This window comes from Pelecanus crispus, chromosome 6 (genome assembly GCF_030463565.1).
Source record: "Pelecanus crispus isolate bPelCri1 chromosome 6, bPelCri1.pri, whole genome shotgun sequence".
In the NCBI taxonomy this organism is placed as follows: Eukaryota; Metazoa; Chordata; class Aves; order Pelecaniformes; family Pelecanidae; genus Pelecanus; species Pelecanus crispus.
The window spans coordinates 65,158,162-65,170,550 of NC_134648.1; positions in this window are offsets into that span (position 1 = coordinate 65,158,162).

Below are 12,389 nucleotides of genomic sequence, written 5' to 3' on the forward strand. Positions count from 1 at the left end.
CCATCTTCACCCCAAGCACAACGTGGCCAGAGAGCTACGCTGTGGCAGAGGTGAAGGTCTTCAGGCATACGGCCAGGCAGGCCCCGCATAACAGCTTCCACCTCAAATGCCTGCAGCTCTGCGCCCGCATCCTGGCGGGCACAGGCTTTTCCACCTGTGCCTTGAAGACAGCTGTGATGCACCTCCTGACCACCGCACCCCTGTCAGGCTGGCGCAGGAGGGATTTCCTGCTGCGGCTGCAGGGTATCATGCGCTACCTGCGCTGCTGCCTGCAGGAGAAACGCCTCGACCACTTCTTCTTTGGCAATGAGAACATGCCCGACGACGTCATCTTGCTCCCAGCTTTCCAGACGGCCAAGCCACCCAACCTCTTCCAGCGCCTGGCACAGGATCCAGCCGCCCATGCCGAGGCGCTGCGTGAGTCCGATGAGCTGCAAGACCGGCTCGTAAGACTGCTGTTCTACGGGCACTGAAGGAGGTCTTCATGCACGGGGCTGTGTTTGTGGGACTCACAGCTGATGGCAGACGGCCACCTCACACAGGACGGAGACAGAGGGAAGAATGCGGGACGCAGAAAGGAAAGGGCGAACCCCGTGCAGCAGCCCTCTGCCAAGGGCGGCACTGTTCTCCTCTCGATGGAGTCCCCAGCACAGCAGCCAGGGACAGCTACAGTGGCGACAAGGATGAGTTTTGCCCTGCTTTCCCCTCGCACTGGGCCAGCCAGGATGGCATTTCACACGGGCCCAGAAATTGTTGCTGGCACCTCCGGCTGTGCAGGGACCAAGCGAGAGGCACCGCTGATGTGCCTCTGTGTGTTCACTGGGGGCCAGGTGGAGAATCTGTGCTTCCTAGACGCTCCCCGGGGAGCTGGTGCTGCAGAACCCGGCACGCTGCACACGGAGAACACGCTGCTCAGTCGGCAGCGGGAACTGCTGCCACACCTGCCCCGCAGCTCCGCAGCAAAAGCGCGGTCCGGGCAGTGGGACCCGATGCAGCTGGAGCGGCCGTTGCAAGGAGCCTGGCAACAGAGACTCCCGTTACCACCTGGACAGCCACCGCCCTCCCTCTCTGGGAGAGTCCCTTCCCTCTGGGAGCTTGACCCTGTGCAAAGATGCCAATAAAGGACTCGTTTAACGCACAGACGCCGCCTCTGTGAGTGTCTGTGCATCACTCTGGGGAGGAAGGCAGGCACGGGCGACTGGGCTCTGGTTTCAACGATTCACTGGGCTTTGGCTTCCCAGGCGCGGCGGGTTAATCCCAGCAGGCAGCTTGGCATCACACAGCAGCTCAATCCCTTGCCCCCGGTGGGATGGTGGAGAGAATCTGACGGGCAAAAGCGGGAAAACGCGTGGGCTGGGAGCGGACAGGTTAGCAGGGAAAGCAAAATAAAGAATTCATTCACTACTCCCCTGCTCTGCCGACCAGGCCTGCCTTTTGGGGAAGCGTTCTGCCTCCCTGCGGCTCGGGTAGAAGGCGTCGCCAGGAAACCTCCTAGCCTTGTACGGCCCTCAGGTTATTATCAGCTCTTGCTTTTTCGTGCGGGTACCAACAAAGTCGCGACGAGAAGCCCAAGGGCGGTCAAGAGAGACTTCAGGGCCTCGGGGAGATTGGTGACGGGATCACGAGCGCAGGCAGGACTCTCCTCTGTCCTCCCAGCTCTAGGGAATGACATGGAAAGAAACAGGCAGACGCCGCGTATCACTACCTGGCCCCGAGGCTAGCGGCGCTGCCAGAGTTTGGGCTTTTTCAATCATGGGGTGGCCTGTGCGACACCAGGCCTGCTGGGGCCTGACGAGATTCACCGTTCTCAACGGGGGAAGAGTATTTTTGCTCACGAATTAGCGGTGCTGCTTGAAAGAGCTTTAAACTAGGTTTGAAGGCGGGGAGGGATGAAATCCGGCCTACTAGTGCTAAGCTATGGGACGGTATGTCACTGCTTGAGGGACGCTGTGCTAGCGAGAGCCTTCGCTCTGCTCCACGATGTACTGAGTACACTGGAGCGCATCTGAAATGTTTGTACGTTTTTTTCCAGTGAGGGTGGTGAGGCACTAGAACGGGTTGCCCAGACAGGTAGTGGAGGCCCCGTCCCTGGAAACCTTCAAGGTCAGGTTGGATGGGGCTCTCAGCAACCTGATCTAGTTAAAGGTGTCCTTGCTCGCTGCAGGGCGGTTGGGCTAGGTGACCTCTAAAGGTCCCTTCCAAGCCAAAGCATTCTACGATTCTGTGATTCTGTGATTCTGTGATTCCATGGAGTAGAGGCCTTGGCTCGGTGCCAGAGCTACGACATCATTGGCGTAAGTGAGACTTGTTGGGAAGAGTCCTGAGAGTGGAGCGCTGTGATGGAGACGGTTACAGGCTCTTCAGGAGAGAGAGGCAGGGCAGGCGAGGCGGACCGGTAGCGCTGCGTGTAAGGGAGGGGTCGGACTGTGCAGCGCTTGCAGGGGAGGACGACCTGGTTGAGAGCCTCTGCGTAAAGATTAGGGGAAAAGCTAATGAAGTGCGTGTACTTGCAGGAGTCTACTCTGGATTACCCAGCCAGGATGATGACACCGATGTCTTATTCTAGAAGGAATCAAGGGAAATGTCTAGATGAGTCGCCCTGTGTCGTCCTTACGGGCGACTTCAGCTTCCCAGCTGCTAACTGGGACTGCCATCGAGCAGACATGAACAGGCCCAGGAAATCCCTGAAGCCCACACTCAAGAGAACTTTTTGGTACGGGTACTAAGGGAGACGACTCGGAAAGGTGCCCTCCTAGACCTGTTGTTTGTACCTAGAGATGGCGTCGTGGGTGAAGTGACGATCGGTGGCTGTCTTGGCCGTGTAGCGATCGAGAAGCGGTTGAGTGGAAAACCTGGTGATATGGGAAAAACTGTCTGCAGAGCTACTACCCCGCACCCCGGGAGAGCAGACTTCAGGCTGCTCAAGGAGCTAGTTAGTAAGGTCCCCTGGCAGTCTGCTTTTGCGGGTATTGGTGTCCGTAAATGCTGGTCACTTTTTAAGAGCCCTTTCTTAAGAGCACAGGAGCAGGCAATTCCAACGTGTCGCAAGTCAAGCGAGAGGGGCAGAAGGCCAGTGGCTTGGCTGACCAGGAATCTCCTTTGGGAACTTAGGCAGCGAGCAAACACGTATGGGCTTTGGAAAGGGATCTGGGCATTTGGGTTGGTGGTCAGCTCAATAGGAGTCAAGAACGTGCCCTGGTGGCCAAAAGGGCCAGCCGTCTCCTGGGGTGCGCTAGGCACGGCGTAGCTAGCTGCTCGGAAGAAGGGATTGACCCACGACCCTCCGTCCTGGTGTGGCCTCACCTCGAGTACTGTGTGCCCTTTGGGGCACCACAGTGTAGGAAGGATATCAAACTATTAGAATGCGCTTCAAAAGAAGGCAGCAAAGATGGTGAAAGGACTAGCGGGCATGTGCTTACGAGGCGCGGCTGAGGACGCTGGGGTTGTTCAGCTTAGAGGAGAGGAGACCGAGGGCTGAGCTCACTGCTGTCTACAAATTCCTCACGACGGGGAGCGCAGAGGGAGGTGCTGATCTCTTCTCTCTGGGGGCCCGTGGTAGGACGCAAAGGAATGGCTTCAAGCGGCCTCAAGGGAAGTTCGGATTGGGTATTAGGAAAAAGTTGTTCACTGAGAGGGCGGGCAAGCAGCGGAGCAAGCTCCTCCCAGGAAACGGTCATGGCCCCAAGCCTGTTGGTATTCAAGAAGCGATGGGGCAACGCTCCTAGGTATACGCTTTAACTTCAAGGCTGCCCGGGGCGGAGTCACGGGTTGGACTCGATGATCCTCGTGGGTCCCTTCCAACTCAGGATATTCTGTGACTATGAGATTGCCGTGGCAGGCCGACGATAATAAATCCAAAAGAAAGCAGCACGCAAGCTCCTGTGGTTAAGCAGTTCACTCTAGGCCAGCCTTAGCCAGTAGAGCAGGGCAACTGCGAGTGGCTGAGCTGGGGGGGGGGGCCGAAGGGCGGGGCTGGCCGGCGGGCGTGCCTGTGATGCGCTCTGGCGCATAGGGGACGAGTCACAATGGGGGGCGGTTATAAAAGGCGCCAGCAGGCAGCGCTGCCCCAGTACGGCCTGGGACAGCGGTGAGTGCGCACGCGGCGGGAAGCCGGGCTGGACGAGGGCCGGGGCAGAAAGGCGGGCCCCCGGCACGGTGGGTTCTCACCCTGCACCGAGAGCCCAGCCGCTCGTGGCAGTGCCTTGGGCAAGGCACGGTGCTGCCAGGGCTGGGCTCGGGCCTTGCTGCCTCCCAGCTGCCTCGCCCCCTCGCCTACCTGCCCCCAGCTCCCTGCGGCTCCCCTCCCCGCTCCCCCCGCCACCAGCTCTCTCCCTCCCGGACCCAGCCAACCCCTGCTCTCCCTCCTCCTGCAGGCCATGGCTGCCACAAAAGTCCTTGCCGTGCTTCTGCAAAGCATCTTCCAGCTCCCCCAGATGGTCGGTGACGAGCTGGATGAGGCCACGCGCGAGCGCATGCAGCAGCGTGCGGAGCGGCTCAACGCCGAGATGACTCGCCTGCTGCAGGAGCTGGAGCAGAGGAGCCAGGAGCCGCGCAGCATTGCCTGGGGAGGCCAGCTCTTGGCTGCCTTGCAGCAGTGGCAGTTCTGGCTGATTGCCGGAGTCCTTGTCCTGCTCTTCGGGCTCTGCTGGTGGCTCAGGAAAACAATCCACGACGTGGATGGACAGCAGCAGCGACGGGGAGAGCTCCAGCAGCAGCACAGAGCTGGAGGAGGAAGAGGAGCAGCGGGAGGAAGAGGAGCAGGGGGAGGAAGAAGAGCAGGAGGAGGAAGAAAGTGAAGGAGAAGATCCTGCTGATGAGAGGGGTCTCGGCGGGAGTTTTGCAAAGCGCATCCAGTGGCCAGTGCAGAACCTGGCGTACAGGAGCCAGGTGGTGGGCGAAGCTGGTGGCCGACCTCCTCCGTGTCTTCCAGGTGCTCTTGTCAAATAGTTTCTTCCCGGTGCGGCAACCAGCCATCGGGGTGGGCAGTGCTTTTGAAGGTTGCAGTCCCCGTGGGGATGATGCTGTCTCCCGCCTGCTCGTGCCCCTGCAGCCCCGCTGTGGGCACACCTTCCACCTGGAGCTGGGCAACACGGGGGAGATGCAGGCAAAGGACTCCTGCCTCCGCGTGGAGCTGGAGTGCACCTGCACGAGGGAGCAGCTGGTGGAGAACCTGCTGTGCTTCCTCCACCACCCCAAGGAGGAGCTGAGGAGAAATCAGGGTCCCAGCCTCCTAGGCACCCTCTGCACTGGCTCCTACCTAGATGTGCAGAAAACTGCCCGCTGGTTCCAGAGCTTCGTCAGGTCAGCCCGGGTGGCAGTGCCTCGGTCGCGTCGCCACAATACGAAGGTGCTGCCCTCCAGCCGCTCCTGCAAGCTGCAGCTGACGAATGCCTCCGGGAGAACCCTCTTCATTGAGATAATGCTTGGGGTGCGGCAAGGCGACTCGGACATCTTCCTGAGCAGCCAGACTGCAGAGGCCATCTTCACCCCAAGCACAACGTGGCCAGAGAGCTACGCTGTGGCAGAGGTGAAGGTCTTCAGGCATACGGCCAGGCAGGCCCCGCATAACAGCTTCCACCTCAAATGCCTGCAGCTCTGCGCCCGCATCCTGGCGGGCACAGGCTTTTCCACCTGTGCCTTGAAGACAGCTGTGATGCACCTCCTGACCACCGCACCCCTGTCAGGCTGGCGCAGGAGGGATTTCCTGCTGCGGCTGCAGGGTATCATGCGCTACCTGCGCTGCTGCCTGCAGGAGAAACGCCTCGACCACTTCTTCTTTGGCAATGAGAACATGCCCGACGACGTCATCTTGCTCCCAGCTTTCCAGACGGCCGAGCCACCCAACCTCTTCCAGCGCCTGGCACAGGATCCAGCCGCCCATGCCGAGGCGCTGCGTGAGTCCGATGAGCTGCAAGACCGGCTCGTAAGACTGCTGTTCTACGGGCACTGAAGGAGGTCTTCATGCACGGGGCTGTGTTTGTGGGACTCACAGCTGATGGCAGACGGCCACCTCACACAGGACGGAGACAGAGGGAAGAATGCGGGACGCAGAAAGGAAAGGGCGAACCCCGTGCAGCAGCCCTCTGCCAAGGGCGGCACTGTTCTCCTCTCGATGGAGTCCCCAGCACAGCAGCCAGGGACAGCTACAGTGGCGACAAGGATGAGTTTTGCCCTGCTTTCCCCTCGCACTGGGCCAGCCAGGATGGCATTTCACACGGGCCCAGAAATTGTTGCTGGCACCTCCGGCTGTGCAGGGACCAAGCGAGAGGCACCGCTGATGTGCCTCTGTGTGTTCACTGGGGGCCAGGTGGAGAATCTGTGCTTCCTAGACGCTCCCCGGGGAGCTGGTGCTGCAGAACCCGGCACGCTGCACACGGAGAACACGCTGCTCAGTCGGCAGCGGGAACTGCTGCCACACCTGCCCCGCAGCTCCGCAGCAAAAGCGCGGTCCGGGCAGTGGGACCCGATGCAGCTGGAGCGGCCGTTGCAAGGAGCCTGGCAACAGAGACTCCCGTTACCACCTGGACAGCCACCGCCCTCCCTCTCTGGGAGAGTCCCTTCCCTCTGGGAGCTTGACCCTGTGCAAAGATGCCAATAAAGGACTCGTTTAACGCACAGACGCCGCCTCTGTGAGTGTCTGTGCATCACTCTGGGGAGGAAGGCAGGCACGGGCGACTGGGCTCTGGTTTCAACGATTCACTGGGCTTTGGCTTCCCAGGCGCGGCGGGTTAATCCCAGCAGGCAGCTTGGCATCACACAGCAGCTCAATCCCTTGCCCCCGGTGGGATGGTGGAGAGAATCTGACGGGCAAAAGCGGGAAAACGCGTGGGCTGGGAGCGGACAGGTTAGCAGGGAAAGCAAAATAAAGAATTCATTCACTACTCCCCTGCTCTGCCGACCAGGCCTGCCTTTTGGGGAAGCGTTCTGCCTCCCTGCGGCTCGGGTAGAAGGCGTCGCCAGGAAACCTCCTAGCCTTGTACGGCCCTCAGGTTATTATCAGCTCTTGCTTTTTCGTGCGGGTACCAACAAAGTCGCGACGAGAAGCCCAAGGGCGGTCAAGAGAGACTTCAGGGCCTCGGGGAGATTGGTGACGGGATCACGAGCGCAGGCAGGACTCTCCTCTGTCCTCCCAGCTCTAGGGAATGACATGGAAAGAAACAGGCAGACGCCGCGTATCACTACCTGGCCCCGAGGCTAGCGGCGCTGCCAGAGTTTGGGCTTTTTCAATCATGGGGTGGCCTGTGCGACACCAGGCCTGCTGGGGCCTGACGAGATTCACCGTTCTCAACGGGGGAAGAGTATTTTTGCTCACGAATTAGCGGTGCTGCTTGAAAGAGCTTTAAACTAGGTTTGAAGGCGGGGAGGGATGAAATCCGGCCTACTAGTGCTAAGCTATGGGACGGTATGTCACTGCTTGAGGGACGCTGTGCTAGCGAGAGCCTTCGCTCTGCTCCACGATGTACTGAGTACACTGGAGCGCATCTGAAATGTTTGTACGTTTTTTTCCAGTGAGGGTGGTGAGGCACTAGAACGGGTTGCCCAGACAGGTAGTGGAGGCCCCGTCCCTGGAAACCTTCAAGGTCAGGTTGGATGGGGCTCTCAGCAACCTGATCTAGTTAAAGGTGTCCTTGCTCGCTGCAGGGCGGTTGGGCTAGGTGACCTCTAAAGGTCCCTTCCAAGCCAAAGCATTCTACGATTCTGTGATTCTGTGATTCTGTGATTCCATGGAGTAGAGGCCTTGGCTCGGTGCCAGAGCTACGACATCATTGGCGTAAGTGAGACTTGTTGGGAAGAGTCCTGAGAGTGGAGCGCTGTGATGGAGACGGTTACAGGCTCTTCAGGAGAGAGAGGCAGGGCAGGCGAGGCGGACCGGTAGCGCTGCGTGTAAGGGAGGGGTCGGACTGTGCAGCGCTTGCAGGGGAGGACGACCTGGTTGAGAGCCTCTGCGTAAAGATTAGGGGAAAAGCTAATGAAGTGCGTGTACTTGCAGGAGTCTACTCTGGATTACCCAGCCAGGATGATGACACCGATGTCTTATTCTAGAAGGAATCAAGGGAAATGTCTAGATGAGTCGCCCTGTGTCGTCCTTACGGGCGACTTCAGCTTCCCAGCTGCTAACTGGGACTGCCATCGAGCAGACATGAACAGGCCCAGGAAATCCCTGAAGCCCACACTCAAGAGAACTTTTTGGTACGGGTACTAAGGGAGACGACTCGGAAAGGTGCCCTCCTAGACCTGTTGTTTGTACCTAGAGATGGCGTCGTGGGTGAAGTGACGATCGGTGGCTGTCTTGGCCGTGTAGCGATCGAGAAGCGGTTGAGTGGAAAACCTGGTGATATGGGAAAAACTGTCTGCAGAGCTACTACCCCGCACCCCGGGAGAGCAGACTTCAGGCTGCTCAAGGAGCTAGTTAGTAAGGTCCCCTGGCAGTCTGCTTTTGCGGGTATTGGTGTCCGTAAATGCTGGTCACTTTTTAAGAGCCCTTTCTTAAGAGCACAGGAGCAGGCAATTCCAACGTGTCGCAAGTCAAGCGAGAGGGGCAGAAGGCCAGTGGCTTGGCTGACCAGGAATCTCCTTTGGGAACTTAGGCAGCGAGCAAACACGTATGGGCTTTGGAAAGGGATCTGGGCATTTGGGTTGGTGGTCAGCTCAATAGGAGTCAAGAACGTGCCCTGGTGGCCAAAAGGGCCAGCCGTCTCCTGGGGTGCGCTAGGCACGGCGTAGCTAGCTGCTCGGAAGAAGGGATTGACCCACGACCCTCCGTCCTGGTGTGGCCTCACCTCGAGTACTGTGTGCCCTTTGGGGCACCACAGTGTAGGAAGGATATCAAACTATTAGAATGCGCTTCAAAAGAAGGCAGCAAAGATGGTGAAAGGACTAGCGGGCATGTGCTTACGAGGCGCGGCTGAGGACGCTGGGGTTGTTCAGCTTAGAGGAGAGGAGACCGAGGGCTGAGCTCACTGCTGTCTACAAATTCCTCACGACGGGGAGCGCAGAGGGAGGTGCTGATCTCTTCTCTCTGGGGGCCCGTGGTAGGACGCAAAGGAATGGCTTCAAGCGGCCTCAAGGGAAGTTCGGATTGGGTATTAGGAAAAAGTTGTTCACTGAGAGGGCGGGCAAGCAGCGGAGCAAGCTCCTCCCAGGAAACGGTCATGGCCCCAAGCCTGTTGGTATTCAAGAAGCGATGGGGCAACGCTCCTAGGTATACGCTTTAACTTCAAGGCTGCCCGGGGCGGAGTCACGGGTTGGACTCGATGATCCTCGTGGGTCCCTTCCAACTCAGGATATTCTGTGACTATGAGATTGCCGTGGCAGGCCGACGATAATAAATCCAAAAGAAAGCAGCACGCAAGCTCCTGTGGTTAAGCAGTTCACTCTAGGCCAGCCTTAGCCAGTAGAGCAGGGCAACTGCGAGTGGCTGAGCTGGGGGGGGGGGCCGAAGGGCGGGGCTGGCCGGCGGGCGTGCCTGTGATGCGCTCTGGCGCATAGGGGACGAGTCACAATGGGGGGCGGTTATAAAAGGCGCCAGCAGGCAGCGCTGCCCCAGTACGGCCTGGGACAGCGGTGAGTGCGCACGCGGCGGGAAGCCGGGCTGGACGAGGGCCGGGGCAGAAAGGCGGGCCCCCGGCACGGTGGGTTCTCACCCTGCACCGAGAGCCCAGCCGCTCGTGGCAGTGCCTTGGGCAAGGCACGGTGCTGCCAGGGCTGGGCTCGGGCCTTGCTGCCTCCCAGCTGCCTCGCCCCCTCGCCTACCTGCCCCCAGCTCCCTGCGGCTCCCCTCCCCGCTCCCCCCGCCACCAGCTCTCTCCCTCCCGGACCCAGCCAACCCCTGCTCTCCCTCCTCCTGCAGGCCATGGCTGCCACAAAAGTCCTTGCCGTGCTTCTGCAAAGCATCTTCCAGCTCCCCCAGATGGTCGGTGACGAGCTGGATGAGGCCACGCGCGAGCGCATGCAGCAGCGTGCGGAGCGGCTCAACGCCGAGATGACTCGCCTGCTGCAGGAGCTGGAGCAGAGGAGCCAGGAGCCGCGCAGCATTGCCTGGGGAGGCCAGCTCTTGGCTGCCTTGCAGCAGTGGCAGTTCTGGCTGATTGCCGGAGTCCTTGTCCTGCTCTTCGGGCTCTGCTGGTGGCTCAGGAAAACAATCCACGACGTGGATGGACAGCAGCAGCGACGGGGAGAGCTCCAGCAGCAGCACAGAGCTGGAGGAGGAAGAGGAGCAGCGGGAGGAAGAGGAGCAGGGGGAGGAAGAAGAGCAGGAGGAGGAAGAAAGTGAAGGAGAAGATCCTGCTGATGAGAGGGGTCTCGGCGGGAGTTTTGCAAAGCGCATCCAGTGGCCAGTGCAGAACCTGGCGTACAGGAGCCAGGTGGTGGGCGAAGCTGGTGGCCGACCTCCTCCGTGTCTTCCAGGTGCTCTTGTCAAATAGTTTCTTCCCGGTGCGGCAACCAGCCATCGGGGTGGGCAGTGCTTTTGAAGGTTGCAGTCCCCGTGGGGATGATGCTGTCTCCCGCCTGCTCGTGCCCCTGCAGCCCCGCTGTGGGCACACCTTCCACCTGGAGCTGGGCAACACGGGGGAGATGCAGGCAAAGGACTCCTGCCTCCGCGTGGAGCTGGAGTGCACCTGCACGAGGGAGCAGCTGGTGGAGAACCTGCTGTGCTTCCTCCACCACCCCAAGGAGGAGCTGAGGAGAAATCAGGGTCCCAGCCTCCTAGGCACCCTCTGCACTGGCTCCTACCTAGATGTGCAGAAAACTGCCCGCTGGTTCCAGAGCTTCGTCAGGTCAGCCCGGGTGGCAGTGCCTCGGTCGCGTCGCCACAATACGAAGGTGCTGCCCTCCAGCCGCTCCTGCAAGCTGCAGCTGACGAATGCCTCCGGGAGAACCCTCTTCATTGAGATAATGCTTGGGGTGCGGCAAGGCGACTCGGACATCTTCCTGAGCAGCCAGACTGCAGAGGCCATCTTCACCCCAAGCACAACGTGGCCAGAGAGCTACGCTGTGGCAGAGGTGAAGGTCTTCAGGCATACGGCCAGGCAGGCCCCGCATAACAGCTTCCACCTCAAATGCCTGCAGCTCTGCGCCCGCATCCTGGCGGGCACAGGCTTTTCCACCTGTGCCTTGAAGACAGCTGTGATGCACCTCCTGACCACCGCACCCCTGTCAGGCTGGCGCAGGAGGGATTTCCTGCTGCGGCTGCAGGGTATCATGCGCTACCTGCGCTGCTGCCTGCAGGAGAAACGCCTCGACCACTTCTTCTTTGGCAATGAGAACATGCCCGACGACGTCATCTTGCTCCCAGCTTTCCAGACGGCCGAGCCACCCAACCTCTTCCAGCGCCTGGCACAGGATCCAGCCGCCCATGCCGAGGCGCTGCGTGAGTCCGATGAGCTGCAAGACCGGCTCGTAAGACTGCTGTTCTACGGGCACTGAAGGAGGTCTTCATGCACGGGGCTGTGTTTGTGGGACTCACAGCTGATGGCAGACGGCCACCTCACACAGGACGGAGACAGAGGGAAGAATGCGGGACGCAGAAAGGAAAGGGCGAACCCCGTGCAGCAGCCCTCTGCCAAGGGCGGCACTGTTCTCCTCTCGATGGAGTCCCCAGCACAGCAGCCAGGGACAGCTACAGTGGCGACAAGGATGAGTTTTGCCCTGCTTTCCCCTCGCACTGGGCCAGCCAGGATGGCATTTCACACGGGCCCAGAAATTGTTGCTGGCACCTCCGGCTGTGCAGGGACCAAGCGAGAGGCACCGCTGATGTGCCTCTGTGTGTTCACTGGGGGCCAGGTGGAGAATCTGTGCTTCCTAGACGCTCCCCGGGGAGCTGGTGCTGCAGAACCCGGCACGCTGCACACGGAGAACACGCTGCTCAGTCGGCAGCGGGAACTGCTGCCACACCTGCCCCGCAGCTCCGCAGCAAAAGCGCGGTCCGGGCAGTGGGACCCGATGCAGCTGGAGCGGCCGTTGCAAGGAGCCTGGCAACAGAGACTCCCGTTACCACCTGGAGAGCCACCGCCCTCCCTCTCTGGGAGAGTCCCTTCCCTCTGGGAGCTTGACCCTGTGCAAAGATGCCAATAAAGGACTCGTTTAACGCACAGACGCCGCCTCTGTGAGTGTCTGTGCATCACTCTGGGGAGGAAGGCAGGCACGGGCGACTGGGCTCTGGTTTCAACGATTCACTGGGCTTTGGCTTCCCAGGCGCGGCGGGTTAATCCCAGCAGGCAGCTTGGCATCACACAGCAGCTCAATCCCTTGCCCCCGGTGGGATGGTGGAGAGAATCTGACGGGCAAAAGCGGGAAAACGCGTGGGCTGGGAGCGGACAGGTTAGTAGGGAAAGCAAAATAAAGAATTCATTCACTACTCCCCTGCTCTGCCGACCAGGCCTGCCTTT